Raw genomic sequence first — 16,180 nt, forward strand, 5'->3', positions numbered from 1 at the left:
TATTTTTTGCACCAAAAATTCTTAAATATCCAGGAAAAAATCATATAAAATTTCAGGGCATTCTGAGAACTTTTATTTTTGGGTCATTTTTTTATTGCACGGGAAATTCAGAAAACAGACAAAACATGGCATTTTATTTTATTTAACTAATAAAAACAGAAAACAAAAGATAGGGAGAGAAGGTAGTGCTTACTAAATTCATCAACTTCATACCGTTCAAAAATGATTCATTAATAAGGTTGATCAGGTCTTATTAACAACCACTTTCGATTAGCATGAAACCGAAGAACTTTCATAAATCACTAAGTTACCTCAATGGGGATATGCATCTCCCCAACAATAAGCATTTCATATTTATTTTTGATAGTAAGTATAGGTATTTGAAAACTTCCAATAGTGATTGTCGGAGATTTTTCAATAACAGTAATACCGTTCACTTGGAATTGTTTCTTCGGAAAGTGCACCGTATGCTCATTACCATTAATATGAAAAGTGATATTGCTTTTATTGCAATCAATAACAGCCCCTGCAGTATTCAAAAAGGGTCTACCAAGGATAATCGACATGTTGTCGTCCTCGGGCATCTCAAGTATAACAAAGTCAGTCAAAATAGTAACATTAGCAACAACAACGGGCACATCCTCACAGATACCGATAGGTATGGCAGTTGACTTGTCGGCCATTTGCAAACATATTTTAGTAGGTGTGAGTGTATTCAATTCAAGTCTTTTATATAAAGAGAAAGGCATAACACGAACACCAGCTCCTAAATCACACAAAGCAGTTTTCACATAATTCTTTTTGATAGAGCAAAGTATAGTTGGTATACCCGGATCTCCAATTTTTTTAGGTACTCCATCTTTGAAAGTGTAATTAGCAAGCATAGTGGAGATTTCAGCTTCCTGTATTTTTCTCTTATTTGTGATGATGTCTTTCATATACTTTGCATAGGGAGGCATTTTGAAGATACCAGTCAAGTGAGTACGCAAAAAGACTGGCCTCAGCATTTCATCAAAGCGTTCAAATTCTTCTTCATCTTTCTTTTTAGTTGACTTGGGTGGAAAAGGCATAGGTTTTTGAACCCACGGTTCTCTTTCTTTACCTTGTTTCCTATCCACAAAGTCACTTTTATCATATCTTTTATTTTTGGGTTGTGGGTTATCAAGATCAAATGGTGGTTCTATCTCAACATCATTATCTGGTTCTTTTTCATTTGGTTCAGCATCTTCATGAACATCAGCATTATCTTTTTCATTATCACTAGGTGGATGTTCATTACCAGACTGAGTTTCAGCATCTGAGATAGAAGTTTCATTTTCATTATCGGGAGATTTTTCTATTTCAGGTTCACTAAAAGCATGCAAAGTCCTATCATTTTTCTTTTTTTTTTCTTTTTAGAAGGACTAGGTGCAGTGGTGTTGTTTCTTTGTGAATCTTGTTCAATTCTTTTTGGGTGTCCCTCAGGATAAAGTGGTTCCCGAGTCATTTTACCTCCTCTAGTTGCAACTCCAACAGCAAAGTCGTGCATATTATGATTCATTTCATCAAGTAACTCTCTTTGTGATTTAGCAACTTGTTCTAACTGAGTTTGTACCATAGAAACATGTTTTCCAACACCTCTAACATCATTTGAAATTCTAAATAACAAGTCACTCAAGCGAGCAACCATATCAGAATTATATTTCAATTGTTTCATACCATTTGCATTGAAGTGATCTTGTTTTCTAATGTAGTTTTCAAACTCATAAAGGCATTGACTAGGATGCATATTGTGAGGATTATCATTTTCATTGAATTTCATAAGAGAATTTACCTCTACCACCTTAGGTAGTGGTGGTGTATTAAGCCCATGTATTTCTTCAATAGGAGGTAAATTTTTAACATCCTCAGCTTTAATACCTTTTTCCTTCATAGATTTCTTTGCCTCTTGCATATCTTCAGGACTGAGATATAATATACCCCTCTTCTTCGGAGTGGGTTTAGGCGGTGGTTCAGGAATAGTCCAATCATCATAATTTTTCAATATGTTACTCAATAATTCTTCAGCTTGAGCAATAGTTCGTTCCCTGAAAATACAACCAGCACAACTATCTAGGAAGTCCCTAGAAGCATCGGTTAGTCCATTATAGAAGATATCAAGTATTTCATTTTTCTTAAGAGGATGATCAGGCAAAGCATTAAGTAACTGGCAAAGCCTCCCCCAAGCTTGTGGGAGACTCTCTTCTTTAGTTTCAACAAAGTTAAATATTTCCTGCAAGGCAGCTTGTTTCTTATGAGCAGGAAAATATTTTTCAGAGAAGTAATAAATCATATCCTGGGGACTACGCACACAACCAGGAGTAAGAGTATTGTACCAAGATTTAGCATCACCCTTTAATGAGAAAGGAAATAATTTGAGAATAAAGTAATAGCGAGTTTTCTCATCATGTGTAAAAAGGGTGGCTATGTCATTCAACTTAGTAAGATGTGCCACAACAGTTTCAGTTTGATAACCATGGAAAGGATCAGATTCAACCAAAGTAATTAACTCTGGGTCGACAGAGAATTCATAATCCTTATCAGCAATACAGATAGGTGAAGTAGCAAACTTAGGATCACATTTCATTCTAGCATTCAGAGATTTTTCTTTATACTTGCATAATAATTTCTCTAGATCATCTCTATCCTTACAAGCAAGAATGTCTCTAGTTGCTGTTTTACTCATAACATAACCTTCCGGTACCTTAGGCAATTCATATCTAGGAAGGCTAGTTCTAGCAGGTGTTTCAGGAGTTTCAGTTTCAAGCTCATCATCAGATTCAACAACATCATGTTGTATTACTCTAGCAATTTGTTCATCAAGAAATTCACCAAGTGGCACATCATCATTATCAATCAAGGTACTAGCATCATCATAAGCATAATTCATAGTAGAAGTAGCATCAATAACTGGTGTCATAGCAGAATTCATAGCATGTGGTGGTGTTGCAAGTTTACTCAAAACAGAAGGTGAATCTAAAGCAGAACTAGATGGCAGTTCCTTACCTCCCCTCGTCTTTGAGGGAAATATCTTAGTCTTTGGATCCTTCAGATTCTTCATAGTGATAAATTGATAATAATCCCAAGTGACTCAACAAATATAGCTATGCTCCCCGGCAACAGCGTCAGAAAAATGTCTTGATAACCCACAAGTATAGGGGATCGCAACAGTTTTCGAGGGTAGAGTATTCAACCCAAATTTATAGATTCGACACAAGGGGAGCCAAAGAATATTTGAAGGTATTAGCAGCTGAGTTGTCAATTCAACCACACCTGGAGATTAATTATCTGCAACAAAGTGATCAGTAGCACAGTAGTTTGATAGTTTTGATAGTAGTGACAGCAGCAACGGTAACAGTAACAGTGATAGCAGTAAATCGTAGCAAGTGTAACAGTGATGATAGCAGTAGTAATGCAGCAAGATCAATATAAATAAATTCGTAGGCATTGGATCGGTGACTTGCTAGATGATATTCATCATGTGACCGTTATAACCTAGGGCGATATGGCACTAGCTCCAGTTCATCGATATAATGTAGGCATGTATTCCGTAAATAGTCATACGTGCTTTATTAAAAGAACTTGCATGACATCTTTTGTCCTACCCTCCTATGGCAGCGGGGTCCATATTAGAAACTAAGGGATATTAAGGCCTCCTTTTAATAGAGAACCGGAACAAAGCATTAACACATAGTGAATACATGAACTCCTCAAACTACGGTCATCACCGGGAGTGGGCCCGGTTATTGTCACTCTGGGGTTGCCGGATCATAACACGTAGTAGGTGACTATAACTTGCAAGATCGGATCTAAAACATGGATATAAAGATGAATTCATAAACGGTTCAGATCTGAGTTCGTGGCACCCGGGCCCAAAGTGACAAGCATTAAGCATAGCAAAGTCATAACAACATCAATCTAAGAACATAGTGGATACTAGGGATCAGGCCCTAACAAAACTAACTCGATTACATGATGAATCTCATCCAACTCCTCACCGACCAGCGAGCCTACGAAGGAATTACTCACTCCCGGTGGGGAGCATCATGGAATTAGCGATGGAGATTGGTTGGTGATGACGAAGAACGAAGATCCCCCTCTTCGGAGCCCCAAACGGACTCCAGATCTGCCCTCCAGAGGAAGAACAGGGCTTGGCGGCGGCTCTATCTCGTGAAACGCGATAATTCTTTCTCCCTTATTTTTTCTGGAATAATGTGAATTTATAGTATTAGGGGGGTCGTCAGCGGGGCCACCAAGTGGGTACAACCCACCTGGGCGCGCCAGGAGAGGGGGGCGCGCCCTGGTGGGTTGTGCCCACCCAGGTGCTCCTCTCCAGCAGGTCTTGGCTCCAGAAAATCTTATTATTGCTATAAAAAATCCTCGCGAAGTTTCGTTCCATTCCGAGAACTTTTATTTCTGCACAAAAACAACACCATGGTATTTCTGCTGAAAACAGTGTCAGTCCGGGGTTAGTTTCATTCAAATCATGCAAATTAGAGTCCAAAACAAGAGGAAAAGCGTGAGAAAAAGTAGATACATTGGAGACGTATCAGATGCCCATATTGATTCCTACATATTCCACGAAGATCTTTTATCGGTTGAACCATTATGACAACATACGTAATTCCCTTTGTCGTCGGTATGTTACTTGCCCGAGATTCGATCGTCGGTACCTCTATACCTAGTTCAATCTCGTTACCGGCAAGTCTCTTTACACGTTCCGTAATACATCATCTTGCAACTAAGTCCTTAGTCACTTTGCTTGCAAGCTTCTTGTGATGTGTATTATCGAGAGGGCCCAGAGATACCTCTCCGATACACAGAGTGACAAATCCCAATCTCGATTCACGCCAACTCAACAGACACCTTCGGAGATACCTGTAGAGCATCTTTATGATCACCCAGTTACGTTGTGACATTTGATAGCACACAAGGTATTCCTCTGGTATTCGGGAGTTGCATGATCTCATGGTCGAAGGAACATGTATTTGACATTAAGAAAGCAGTGACAATCAATTGAACAGTCATATGCTAAGCTAACGGATGGGTCTTGTCCATCACATCATTCTCCTAATGATGTGATCCCATTCTGAAATGACAACTCATGTCTATGGTTAGGAAACCTTAACCATCTTTAATCAACGAGCTAGTCTAGTAGAGGCTCACTAGGGCCGCGGTATTTGTTTATGTATCCACACATGTATGTAAGTTTTCGGTCAATACAATTATAGCATTAATAATAAACCTTTATCATGATTAAGGAAATATAATAATAACCATTTTATTATTGCCTCTAGGGCATATTTCCATCACCCCTCATATCCTGCCCAAATATGGGGCAGATATGGGGAGGCCCAGGCATGACCGGGCGCGTCCCTCACATTGGACCCAACCACGCTAGCCCACCCGACCCACATATATTCTTTCCTATCCGCTCCCCAGACCAAACCCTTGCCACTACACTCTCCTGCCCTCCACTCCACTCCATCCCACCACCAAGCCCTCGGTCGACGATCTCAGCCTTCTCCTCAAACTCGGCGTGCGAGGGAGCGGGCACGGGAGACGGCGGCGGCCGTCGCGGTGGTGGACATTGGTGAGGCAGAGTCGCATTCTCCGGCGCCCCGTATGGTGTACGGCCAACCCGCGCGGTGCAACCGCGTCGTGGTGGACGTCAGCGGCTTTCCCATGACGGATCCAACATCGACCTCGCGTCGACCGACACCGTCAGGGTTCAGACTCCGACGAGTAGGACATGGGAGACGACGACGCCTTGAGTCCCATGAGCCGACCTGTGTCCCATGTCCTACCCTACCTCGTCGGCGACCTTAGCAACACTCTGAGGGGCACAGCCAACCGCTAGACATGGCCACGGCGGAGCCAGGCTAGCCCCGCTTAGAGAAGGTTTTACGTTGCATGTAATAATATGGATTTGAGATTTCGTAACTGAGATATCCATGTGTGGAACCGATTATTTGAGGTGTGACCGGTCACTATCCACGGACACGCACAAACGCGTCCGCGAGCGTTTAAGGGATCAGATTTGCTGTATCCGGCTATAGATGCTCTAAGGCACCTCATGCGACATTATCCACTTTTTCTTTTGATTTTAAAAAATGATTCACTATTAGAGAAAATATGTTCACAAATTTGAAAGATGGTAGAAAAAAAGAAAAAGGAAAGCAAAAAGAGAAGAAAGAAAATAAGAAAAGAAAGAAAAGAGGAAAAACATAACAAAAAAGACAAAATAACGTAAAGGAAAAAGGGAAATAAAAAAGAAAAAGAAAGAAAACATCAGAAGAAAAAAAATCAATTTAGGGAAGGTTTTTTTTTCGAGATTATTTTCTGTATAGAAGGTTTAGAACATGGAAGGTTCTGGACCTTCCCAAAATCAGTGGGGAAGGAATCCGCAATGGGCCAGTTCATGATTGGACCGTACACTTGGATGGTGATGTGAAGGTTGAATTGAAAGGGCAAAACTGAAAAAAGCTTCGAACGGTAGAATAGACCACATATTATATCTGGTCATGGGCAGCCCGGCCCAGACGGCTTGACGTAACCCGGCCCGGCCCAAAAATTCTGGGCCGGGCTGAGCCCGAGCGTGCCATCAGGCCGGGCTCGGGCCTGGAAATCGAGCCCAATGGGCAGATCAGGCTGGGCTCGGGCTTGCGAAAACATGATTTTAGTTGTAGTCGGACCGAGTTGTGTCGTGCTTTTTGGGCTCCGGCCTGATTTAGTAGGTCCAACGGTCAGGCCGGGCCAGGTTTGGGCCTGGGTTTTTCGCATCGGTTTTTTTTGCCCGGCCCGAGATATGCCCAGGTATACCACAGACCAGTGTGAACCTTCTAAAAAAAAACAGACCAGTGTGAAGGCTCGATTTGTAATTGTCCCTTCTATCTAGCGGCGGCCGCCTTTACGGCCACGCCGTAGACTCCGCCTTCTTCCGAGCCATCGAGCGGCTCTTTCTCTACCGGCATCGAGCGCTTCCAATCGCCGCTGCTCTCCCCTGCATCAGCGATCGAGGTCCTCTTCCCCTTGGCCTTCGTCCTCCCCTGCATCGGCCGCCGTCGGGTACCCCATCCCCGACTGTCGTCCCCACCCCGCAAACAGAAGGTAGCCCCTACCCCGCGCCCCCGCCCCCCCAGCAATGTTCCTTTTATTACACCTTTTATGGATGCATGCATATGAATGGTAGGCTGGTGCAGCATATGTATGGGAGTATGTAAGAACTTCATGCTTCTCTGTTATAAATACGATGGATGATGGCGTGTCATAAGATGCAAATGCTTTGATGGGAGGATAGCAAGTTTCTATTTTTTGGGGCTAAGTTAATTGTAAATCTATCGATCGGTTTGGAGCCTGTCTGTATTTGATGATCATTTGCACTTAGCGATAAACAAGATCTACAACGAAAACAAATAAACCATGATTAATCAGGACTTTAACATCATGTTCAACATACAGGGAGCTTTGGGATTTCAGCCACCAGCCTCCCCAAAAGCAAGTTCCAACCCAGAAAAAGAGGGCATTGTTGCTACGCAAGTTCACATGGCAGCTGCAACTGGCTATGACGGCCCAAATGATGAGCAGTTGCATGCGTATGCGGACCTACCATTCTATGGGAGCAATCTGGCGGAGGTTTTTGCCGTGCGTATCCCCGATGCAGCCGCCTCCTCCCAAGGAAAGAGACTCCCGCCCTGTGGCATGGTCTGTATTGCTGGCGCATATTCATCTCAGTCTGCTGTGGTCTGCAAGGAGCCACCATGACGACCCCGTCACCCCACAACGTTGCGATTGGCAGGTGCAGATTCTTACCAATTATCCACTGTACCGATCAACTCCATTTCAATCTTGATTCTTTTTTGTTTAGGGTTGAAGAAGAAATTGTATTATGCCACAAGAAAGATTTCTGCAACTCAAATTGTGGAATGGCATCACTGAAATAATCCAACTGCATATATAAACTTGGGCAAGTATTATTGTTTTATTTTTCTTGTGAAGAAACTAGCAATGAATATAGTAGTTCGCAAAGTAGACCATATCTGCATGTCCATGTTTAAGTGAAATATCAGTAGCCGGCGAGTGGGGATTATTGTTATCCACTCTGTTTGCTTGTTACTTCCTTAGACAAATGTTCGAGACTAAAATTGCATGTTTAGAAACCATGAAAGGTGCACTATCATATCTGTTGGTGCAGGCTTTCTTTCTTCCAGTGTGTTCAAAGTATCTCTTATCAGGAAACTATACTGCTGAAGTAAATATAGTGTCATGAAGATAGCACATTGTTGAAAATGAATCATGATGTTAAAAGAAGGTACATCTCCTTCAAAACACTATATGCTGTAATGTGCAAATTCTCGATTGACTGAGAGCTAGCCATCTCTTTCTTTATTTACTCATCATTAGATCGCCTTGAAACTCGCCAGCTCCTGTGCCGAGCTACTCATTGTGCTCTGGCAACAGGGTGTAGTGGCATGGCCAGTGGCTTCCTGGAGGTGCAACAGGGCGGTGGGCAAAGCTGGCTGGTAGGCTGGTTAGGAGGATGATGTTAGCATGCGATGGGACATGATGGTGGATCTGGCTTCGAAGCTGGTGGTGGCGACGAGAGATGAGACAACAGTAGGCGAAGTGGAAGCGAGGTAGGGCCAGGGAAGTGCACGTTGCCACATGGCTTGGTGGGTTAGTAGCGGTGCATTTGGTCTGGAAGGAAGGGCGATGCCGGATGTGTTGTGTGCGCTACACACTTCTCATGCAATCTTCATATCCACTAGCAAAGTTCACAAAATTTTCTGGGAAGAAGTACATAGATTTCAAAACTACTATATATTTGTTTAATTTGCCAGCTCGAATACATATTTATTTTGAGATTAAGAATAAGAAAATTCTGACAATTTCAGTTCTGAAAATTAGTTACAAATTTCTACCGCTGACATTTGATCTTGCAACTGCCAGCACAAGTTTGGAATTACATTTCCCTAAAAAATAAATGACAAAATTGACGAGTTTTGCTGCTGGATATTTGTTTGGAAGTAGTACATAGATTTCAAAACACTGCATGGAAGATATTAGAGGGCGCAATTAAGGTTCAATGCTGGTACTACCAAAATTTATGATTTCTAAATTTTATTAGTAATCAGAAATCAACTCGGCCATCAAGTGCTAATTAGCCAACAGAATCTTGTAGTTTCATCCGAGATGTCAACATTCCTGAACCCACCTAAGTATTTCAAATTTCTGAACTTGACAATTTCAATGAAATTTGAATCCTGCATGTAATACCTCCCTGGAGATAAAGTTTGGATGAGTTCTAACACTAGATGAGGGGTGAATCTGACCATGGTATTAAGAGCTTAACGGCTCTGGGTAGTTGACTGCTTGTTAGGAGCTCCCAGTCTATATACAGGGGTAACCATCCATCGTACCAGGCACTGCTTCGTTCCTTAGTCTGCAAAGCTAGTTATAAAGAGGACATGCTGGCTCTAAGTATATTCCTTGATTTATCCTGTTAATATGTGCAGAGAGTATTACAAACTTATTACTACCGTCGTGTGTTGATAATAGAAGAAAGAAAGCCTTTTGCCCTCAGCAACTGCTTTGCCAAGGAGAGATGATAAAGTTTTTGCAAAACAGTTGAGAACTCGAACGTCCATCTGGACTGGCTTCACTAGTAAATTGAACTAGAGAATACCCCGTGCGCTGCTGCGGGAATCAATTGCAATATATTTCAGTGATTTGATTGCTGAAGCTTCCATAGTTGAATTAATAATGTATGAACTAAAGCTAAAAAATATTATATATTGTATCTGATTATTGTGTTGTCAGAAAATATTTTGAATATAAGTGGCATACGGTAATGAAAAACTTTTTTTCTTGCATGTTGAGTGGACCTTTGATGAGGTGACATGTGTGGTGAGGTGAAAGGTGTGCATAAGATCAACTAATAATGAAAAACTTTTTCCCATGCATGTAGTGGTGGGTCTTTGATGAGGTGGCATGTGTGCATGTTGAGATAAATAGGATAGTGGGGATCAACTTCTTATGTATATAGGATGGGCGTAGTATATATTTGCTTAGTTAATCAGGTTTACATCTATTGAGACATAGTGTGGTACCTTTAATGAGGCAAATGTCAATCACTTCTATTTTCTATGGAACAGGGCAATCTTGTGCTAACTGGTGCTGGAAGAGCCATCTCAGCAGATGGACCTGTCGGGTTCCGCATCCATCTTGATGACAACAGTCAAGATAGCTCTATTGAAGAAACCTGGAAGAAGAGTGTGCTTTTATACCGGGAGGACCCCACATTCGACAGGCCGTTATTAGATATTGCCAATACTCCTTATGGTCCCGTGGAGGTGACCTATGCCATCCTGAGCCAGGGAGTTGAATGCAAAGTTGCTGTGAGGCTTACTCATCGCGATGTAAAGATCCTATCAGCCTTTTTGGAAGAATTGTTGCTCGCAGCGAGCTGTTTGATATTGGCTGCGTGCTTTTCTACAACGAAGATGTGAAGGGCATATGTGCACGATCAGGAGAGCTGATTCCCTTAGCTAGACATCTGCTTGCGGTGCCATTGTACAAGGCACTGGTAATTGAATTAGATCTGCACTCTGATTGTGGTGATGAGATTATGAGGGGAACACTAGAGTTTCATGCCTTGCCCGAATGTGATCAAACAGCGCGTCTTATCAGCAAGAGTGGTACTCAAATCGAAGTGAAGATCTTCATTTCACAGTACTTTAGGTAGTGTGTTCGTTGCTCAGCCGGGTCACTTTAACAAAATATGATCAAGACTCTGGATGCCTGTCTGCCCAGTCCCTTGTGTTGTACTACTACACAAGCTTCTTCGACTCTCGTATTACTTCCATTATCATGCCAAATGTAAAATGTTTGCAAAGTGACAGTATCCTGTGGCCTAATGTTAATATATGATCTGTTGAAATTGTAAGTTCATGTTGGTTTTCAAGGAGCTGTGCTAGTGTTTTTTACTACTGCTGTCTCAACAAAGCAGTGACCTGACCTTTGTGTAGAATTTTGTTAGTTTGCTGGGCCAGATATTGGGTTCGAATTGTTGTTCTTGGTTAAACCTGGTAGAAATCGTGATGAATAAGAATTTCTACATGCCTTTGGTACAAGAACTGACCTCACAAAGGCTCGGCTCAACGTCGTTGCTCAAAGTAGAAGCCAGGGTGGCAGAGTAGGTGCGAGGGCTGCTGGTGGCGAGGCACCGGGCGCGCGCCATGGTCACCGATACCAGCTTCTGGGCCGCAAGGCCACTGGGCGCGCGCCATGGTCGCCGGCACGAGCTTCTGGGCTGCAAGCCATCGGCGATGGCTAGGCCCGAGCCGTTCTTCGTGTCAGCTGAGCAGCCCAGCTGACCAATTACAGAAACATGCACTGATTTTAGAGCAAAGTAGAGACTCAGAGCTTGAAACGTACAGTACATATCATCGCTCATGTCTCAGTACAGGCAGAGGTTGATCACGCATAAGACCGAAGTCAGTAAACAACTTACCAACAGGCCACCAAGGCATGAAAGTTCAGTCAGACTACTAGTTACTAAGAGCAACTCTAGCAGACCCCTCAAATCGCGCCAACCTGCAAAATTCAGGGAGTATATGGGCTCGGCCCAATTTTCTGGCCAGAGCAGAGCCCGTAATACATTTTACGGTGGCCCACAACCCCCCCCCCCCCCCCCCCCCCCGAAGCAGTATATGTACGGGTCGAAACCCTATCCCCCCGCCGCCGTGTTCCTCCGCAATTCCCCAATCCCACCTCCCATTTGTCGCCGCCGGTGAGCCCAATCCCGCCGCCGAACACCACCATGTGGAGCTCCGGCGGGAGGGACGACCCCGAGCGCCAGCGCTGTGTCCGGGCGGACGGCGCGAGGAAGCGCGTGGCGCGGAAGTACACGAACTAGGGCCTCGAGCTGCCGCAGTCGCTCCTCCGCCGTGAGACGGAGGAGTACGACCTCCACCACGGGCCGATCTCCTTCTCTGCCACGGGCGGCTCGGGGAGGGGGGGGGGGGGGGAGTCCCAGCGCGTTGCTCCTCACTCCGGTGAAAAGGAAGCCGGAGGATCTCCCCGTCCTCCGCGTGGTGAAGCACGAGCTCGATGCGCCGCCAGTGCTGCGGGGCGGCGGAGTCATCGGGCCGGAGGATTTCCTCCCTCCGGCCGAGGCGGACACACACAATGCCCGGGAGGAGTAGGAGCAGCGCCGGCGAACCCTTGCCAAACTCGACGACATCCTCCTCAAGCAGGGGCTCGCGAAGGAGAAGGAATTCCTCGACAGCGAGGACGCGAGGCGCCGCGAGAAGAAGGCGCAGGACGACATCTACGACGACTAAAGATGTCCGCCGCCATAGCGTTGCCACCATACCCGGATGGCTCCGGTGAGCCTAATTTTGGCTTTAGGGTTACGGTGGCCATCGCCTATCCTCATCTAATTAGTGTAATTTGTAGTGTATGTATGAACTATGTATGCTGATCACTATGGAACAAGTTCTATTTCTCCCGCGAAGTCTTGAATTCAAATTTTACAGTTTTGTTTACGGTTTTTGATCTTTCGCGGAGGTTTTTGGCCCGTATCCGAGGCAGCGAGCGGACTGTAAACTGAGTTTATAGGTCCGTATTTTGAGGGGTCTGCTAGAGTTGTTTCAAGTAGAACTATAAAATCGTCTTATATATGTTAGTGTACAGAGGTAGTATTGTATCCATCTGGATTTTGGACTGCTATAAATAGTACTAGAGTACCAGCGTTCTCTTATCGCCCACCCATCACAGCAAGCAGTTGCCTCTCGCTGATCGATGCACACAGACAAGAAGCACACAGCACTGACCATGCTGGGCAAAAACACCACGTCTTTCCATGTCTTCCTCGTGGCGCTGCTGCTCTCATGCAGTTCCATGAGCAGCGCAGCACGGCACCCAGCTGCCCAAGAAGGAGTACCCACCACACCCGACCGTCCCAGAGCTGCCAAAGCCTGAACTCCCGTCGCACCCTACTATGCCCTAGCTACCGAAGCCTGAACTGCCGCACCCTGCTGTGCCCAAGGTGCCAAAAGAGCCCAAAGTGCCACACGCCATGGTGCTAAAGTAGTCTGCAGTCCCGGACCCGTCATGCCGGAGGTGTCAAAGCCCGAACTGCCGCCACACCCTACCATGCCCGAGCTCCCGAAGCCTAAACTACCGCATCCTGCTGTGCCAATGGAGCTTCAAGTGCCGCACCCTGTCGTGCCAGAGGTACCAAAGGAGCACGTACTGCCGCACTCGGTCATACCGGAGATACCAATGGAGCCTCAAGTGTCACACCTCGTTGTGTCAGAGCCTCAGAGGTGCCAAAGGAGCACGAGCTACCGCCCCCCTGCCATGCCAGAGTTGCCGAAGCATGAAATGCCACACCATTCCGTGCCAAAGTAGCCGTGCCTCACCCTGAGGTACCGGAGTTGCCTAAAGAGCCCAAGTTACCACACCCAGCTGTGCTAGATGGCCCGAAGCAGGAAATGCCGCCGTTCGCCAAAGCCGAGCTGCCGCGGAAGCTTGAGCCGTGATCGGATTACCCGCATCCGTGCATCGCACCCATTATCTAAGTATTGAAATATCTACTATACATGTGGGTGAGTGTTTGATTGTTTTTTTAAGGAGTGAACTGGGTGATTGTTATAGATGCAATGTGTGTTGTACATGTCGTCCGAGAGATTGCATGGAAGTTCCTGATTGGAGCGTTATGTCTAGATGGTGTTGGCGTGTTGCATATATTTGCACATGAATAAATATGTTTCATGTTGGGAGGATTTATATCGGGTTTGTTAAGACTTTTTAAGTTTTCGCTACATTAATTATGCTCTTCGGACAATTAAGTTGCTCGTGTTTTGTATTGGTAGAGACGTCCTGAGAGCCCAAGTTTGGTCGGAAAGCATAAGATAACGAAGTCTCTAACCAAAAGTAAGTTTTCCCTATGGCTTGCTCATCTCGATAGATGCTGGACAGCGGAGCGTCTTGCTAACCGAGGTCTACTGCACCCGCCAGATGCGTGCTATGCGACCAAGATACCGAAAAAGTCCACCACCTCCTGGTTGGTTGTGTGTTCTCCTGGCAAGTTTGGCACCAGGTTATGTCATGCTGCCATTTCACCTCCATGCCGTAGGCTGGGACTTCGATCGCCTCTCTACGAATGGTGGGCTGCGGCGACGGCGTCCTTCCCTCCCCGCCTGCGTAAGGGCTTCACTTCCATTATCCCTCTCTACACCTGGATGACATGGAAGCATAGGAACACATATCTTCGACGACAAGTAGCCCTCTCTCCCTGACCTCGTGGCATCTATCCAGGACAAAGCGCGGGCATGCTCTAATGCCGGTGCCAAAGGGCTACGAATATTCGATGTAAACCGAACTCTAGTCTTGGGGCTGAGCATCCCCCTCATGCTCCTAGGGTCCGCCTCCACGCCCTCCTGTATACGTTGCTTGCAACCACTAAACTTGTATGTTTTCCTTCAATCAATGCAATGATACACTCTGCGCGTATTCGCGGAAAAAAGATAACACCGTTTTATTACTTTTTATAATATTTTTAAAATACTTTTTGACTAATCTACACATATGATTTTTCAAGTTCCTTTCCTACTAAAAATACTTAAAATAATATCGGCAGTCTAAGCTGTAAAAGTTTTCTATACATATGTCCCAAATATCGCCTTCATATTTTACTATGGGTGCTTTCTAAAATAATTTATGCATGTTTGTCCATGATAGAACAGTATTTCAGAAGTTAATACAATAAATCGAAGAGGACGTCTATTTTGACACAAAATCAATTGGTTATTTGTTTTCTTTCTTTTGTTAGTCAAGATGAATGTGAATGGTGGAGATATTTTTCACGCTCCAGAGGATATTATTCAAGATGAGTGGAAAGCAAGTTTTAATTTCATTTAACAAAGAAAAGAATAGGATTTGTATAACCTTGCATCAAAAAAATTTATAACCTTTGACAGAACAACTACAAAAATAAGCACACCAGTACATCATTATGCCAAAATAATAATAAAAAGCTCTGTTACATATATTTGCCGAAAATATATGTTCACCAAATTGGTCTACACAAATGATTACAAAGGAAGGCAATCAGCGAATGCCAACTTTAGGAAACATAGAAAACTACAAATTATTACATATCCAGGACTGGAGCTTCTGTGCCTTTGCTTGTTTTGCTCTAATAAGAGCCACTTCCAGTCCCTGATTCAGGTAGTAGAGCCACGTACGTAGGGATGTGTGGGGCAGCTTGTCTGAAGATCTTATCATTTCTATTGGACCAAATACCCCAACAGCCCATAAGTACAATGTCCATAGCCATCTCAGCCAAGGAAAAAACAAATTTCATCATAACTTTGAGATGTCTCTTTTCTTGGTAGGGATGATTGTATTCCAGCATGCTCTTGCAAACTAGTTGTCAAACCTTACTTGTAAATGATTGCAACTCACTCTGCCTAATTTCTTGGCTCCATCTGATGTTGCGGTTGGGTAGATTGAGCGTTCTTGGGTGGCTTCGAACATCATGATGATGAAGCACGCCATGTCCAACTCGATGGCATGTTCAGCCGCACCTACAGTTTTGGATCTACATGATTCCATGCGCGCTGCTGCGGGATCTTGTTAAAAGATATATAAATAGGCCCTAAAAAGATAGCTAATGAAAAACAAATGTAAGAGTATTTTGATTGTCTTAGTTGCATACAAAAAATACATGCAAGAGAGTTGATGAGGCGGCATGTTTTGCATGAATAGATCAATGCAAAAAGTGACTTATGACTACATGCATGACTTGCTAACGTGACATTGCTGCATAGAGAAGAAAATTAGGTAGTACTCCCTCCGTTCCTAAATATTTGTATTTTTAGAGATTTCAAATAGACTACCACATACGGATATATATAGACATATTTTAGAGTGTAGATTCACTCATTTTGCTCCGTATCTAGTCACTTATTGAAATCTCTAGAAAGACAAATATTTAGGAACGGAGGGAGTAGGTTGCAATTTAGTAATAGAGCATTTATTGATACGTACGTATCCAACAGAGTCTAGAGAGATAACCAACTTGAGGAAAATAAATAGTAGGTAAATTTTTATTACTTCACACATATATTATTAGGTATAGATTCACAAATCT

General features: G+C 43.9%; 2 pseudogenes; both read left to right on the forward strand.

Annotated features, from left to right (window-relative positions):
* The first annotated feature begins 7,246 nt into the window (after positions 1 to 7,246).
* On the forward strand, positions 7,247 to 10,882 carry LOC109754155 (60 kDa jasmonate-induced protein-like; annotated as a pseudogene).
* Positions 10,883 to 12,855: 1,973 nt separating this feature from the next.
* LOC109754154 (uncharacterized) lies at positions 12,856 to 13,565 on the forward strand (annotated as a pseudogene).
* The last annotated feature ends 2,615 nt before the right edge of the window (positions 13,566 to 16,180 follow it).

Source organism: Aegilops tauschii, chromosome 7 (genome assembly GCF_002575655.3).
Source record: "Aegilops tauschii subsp. strangulata cultivar AL8/78 chromosome 7, Aet v6.0, whole genome shotgun sequence".
NCBI classification, from domain to species: domain Eukaryota; kingdom Viridiplantae; phylum Streptophyta; class Magnoliopsida; order Poales; family Poaceae; genus Aegilops; species Aegilops tauschii.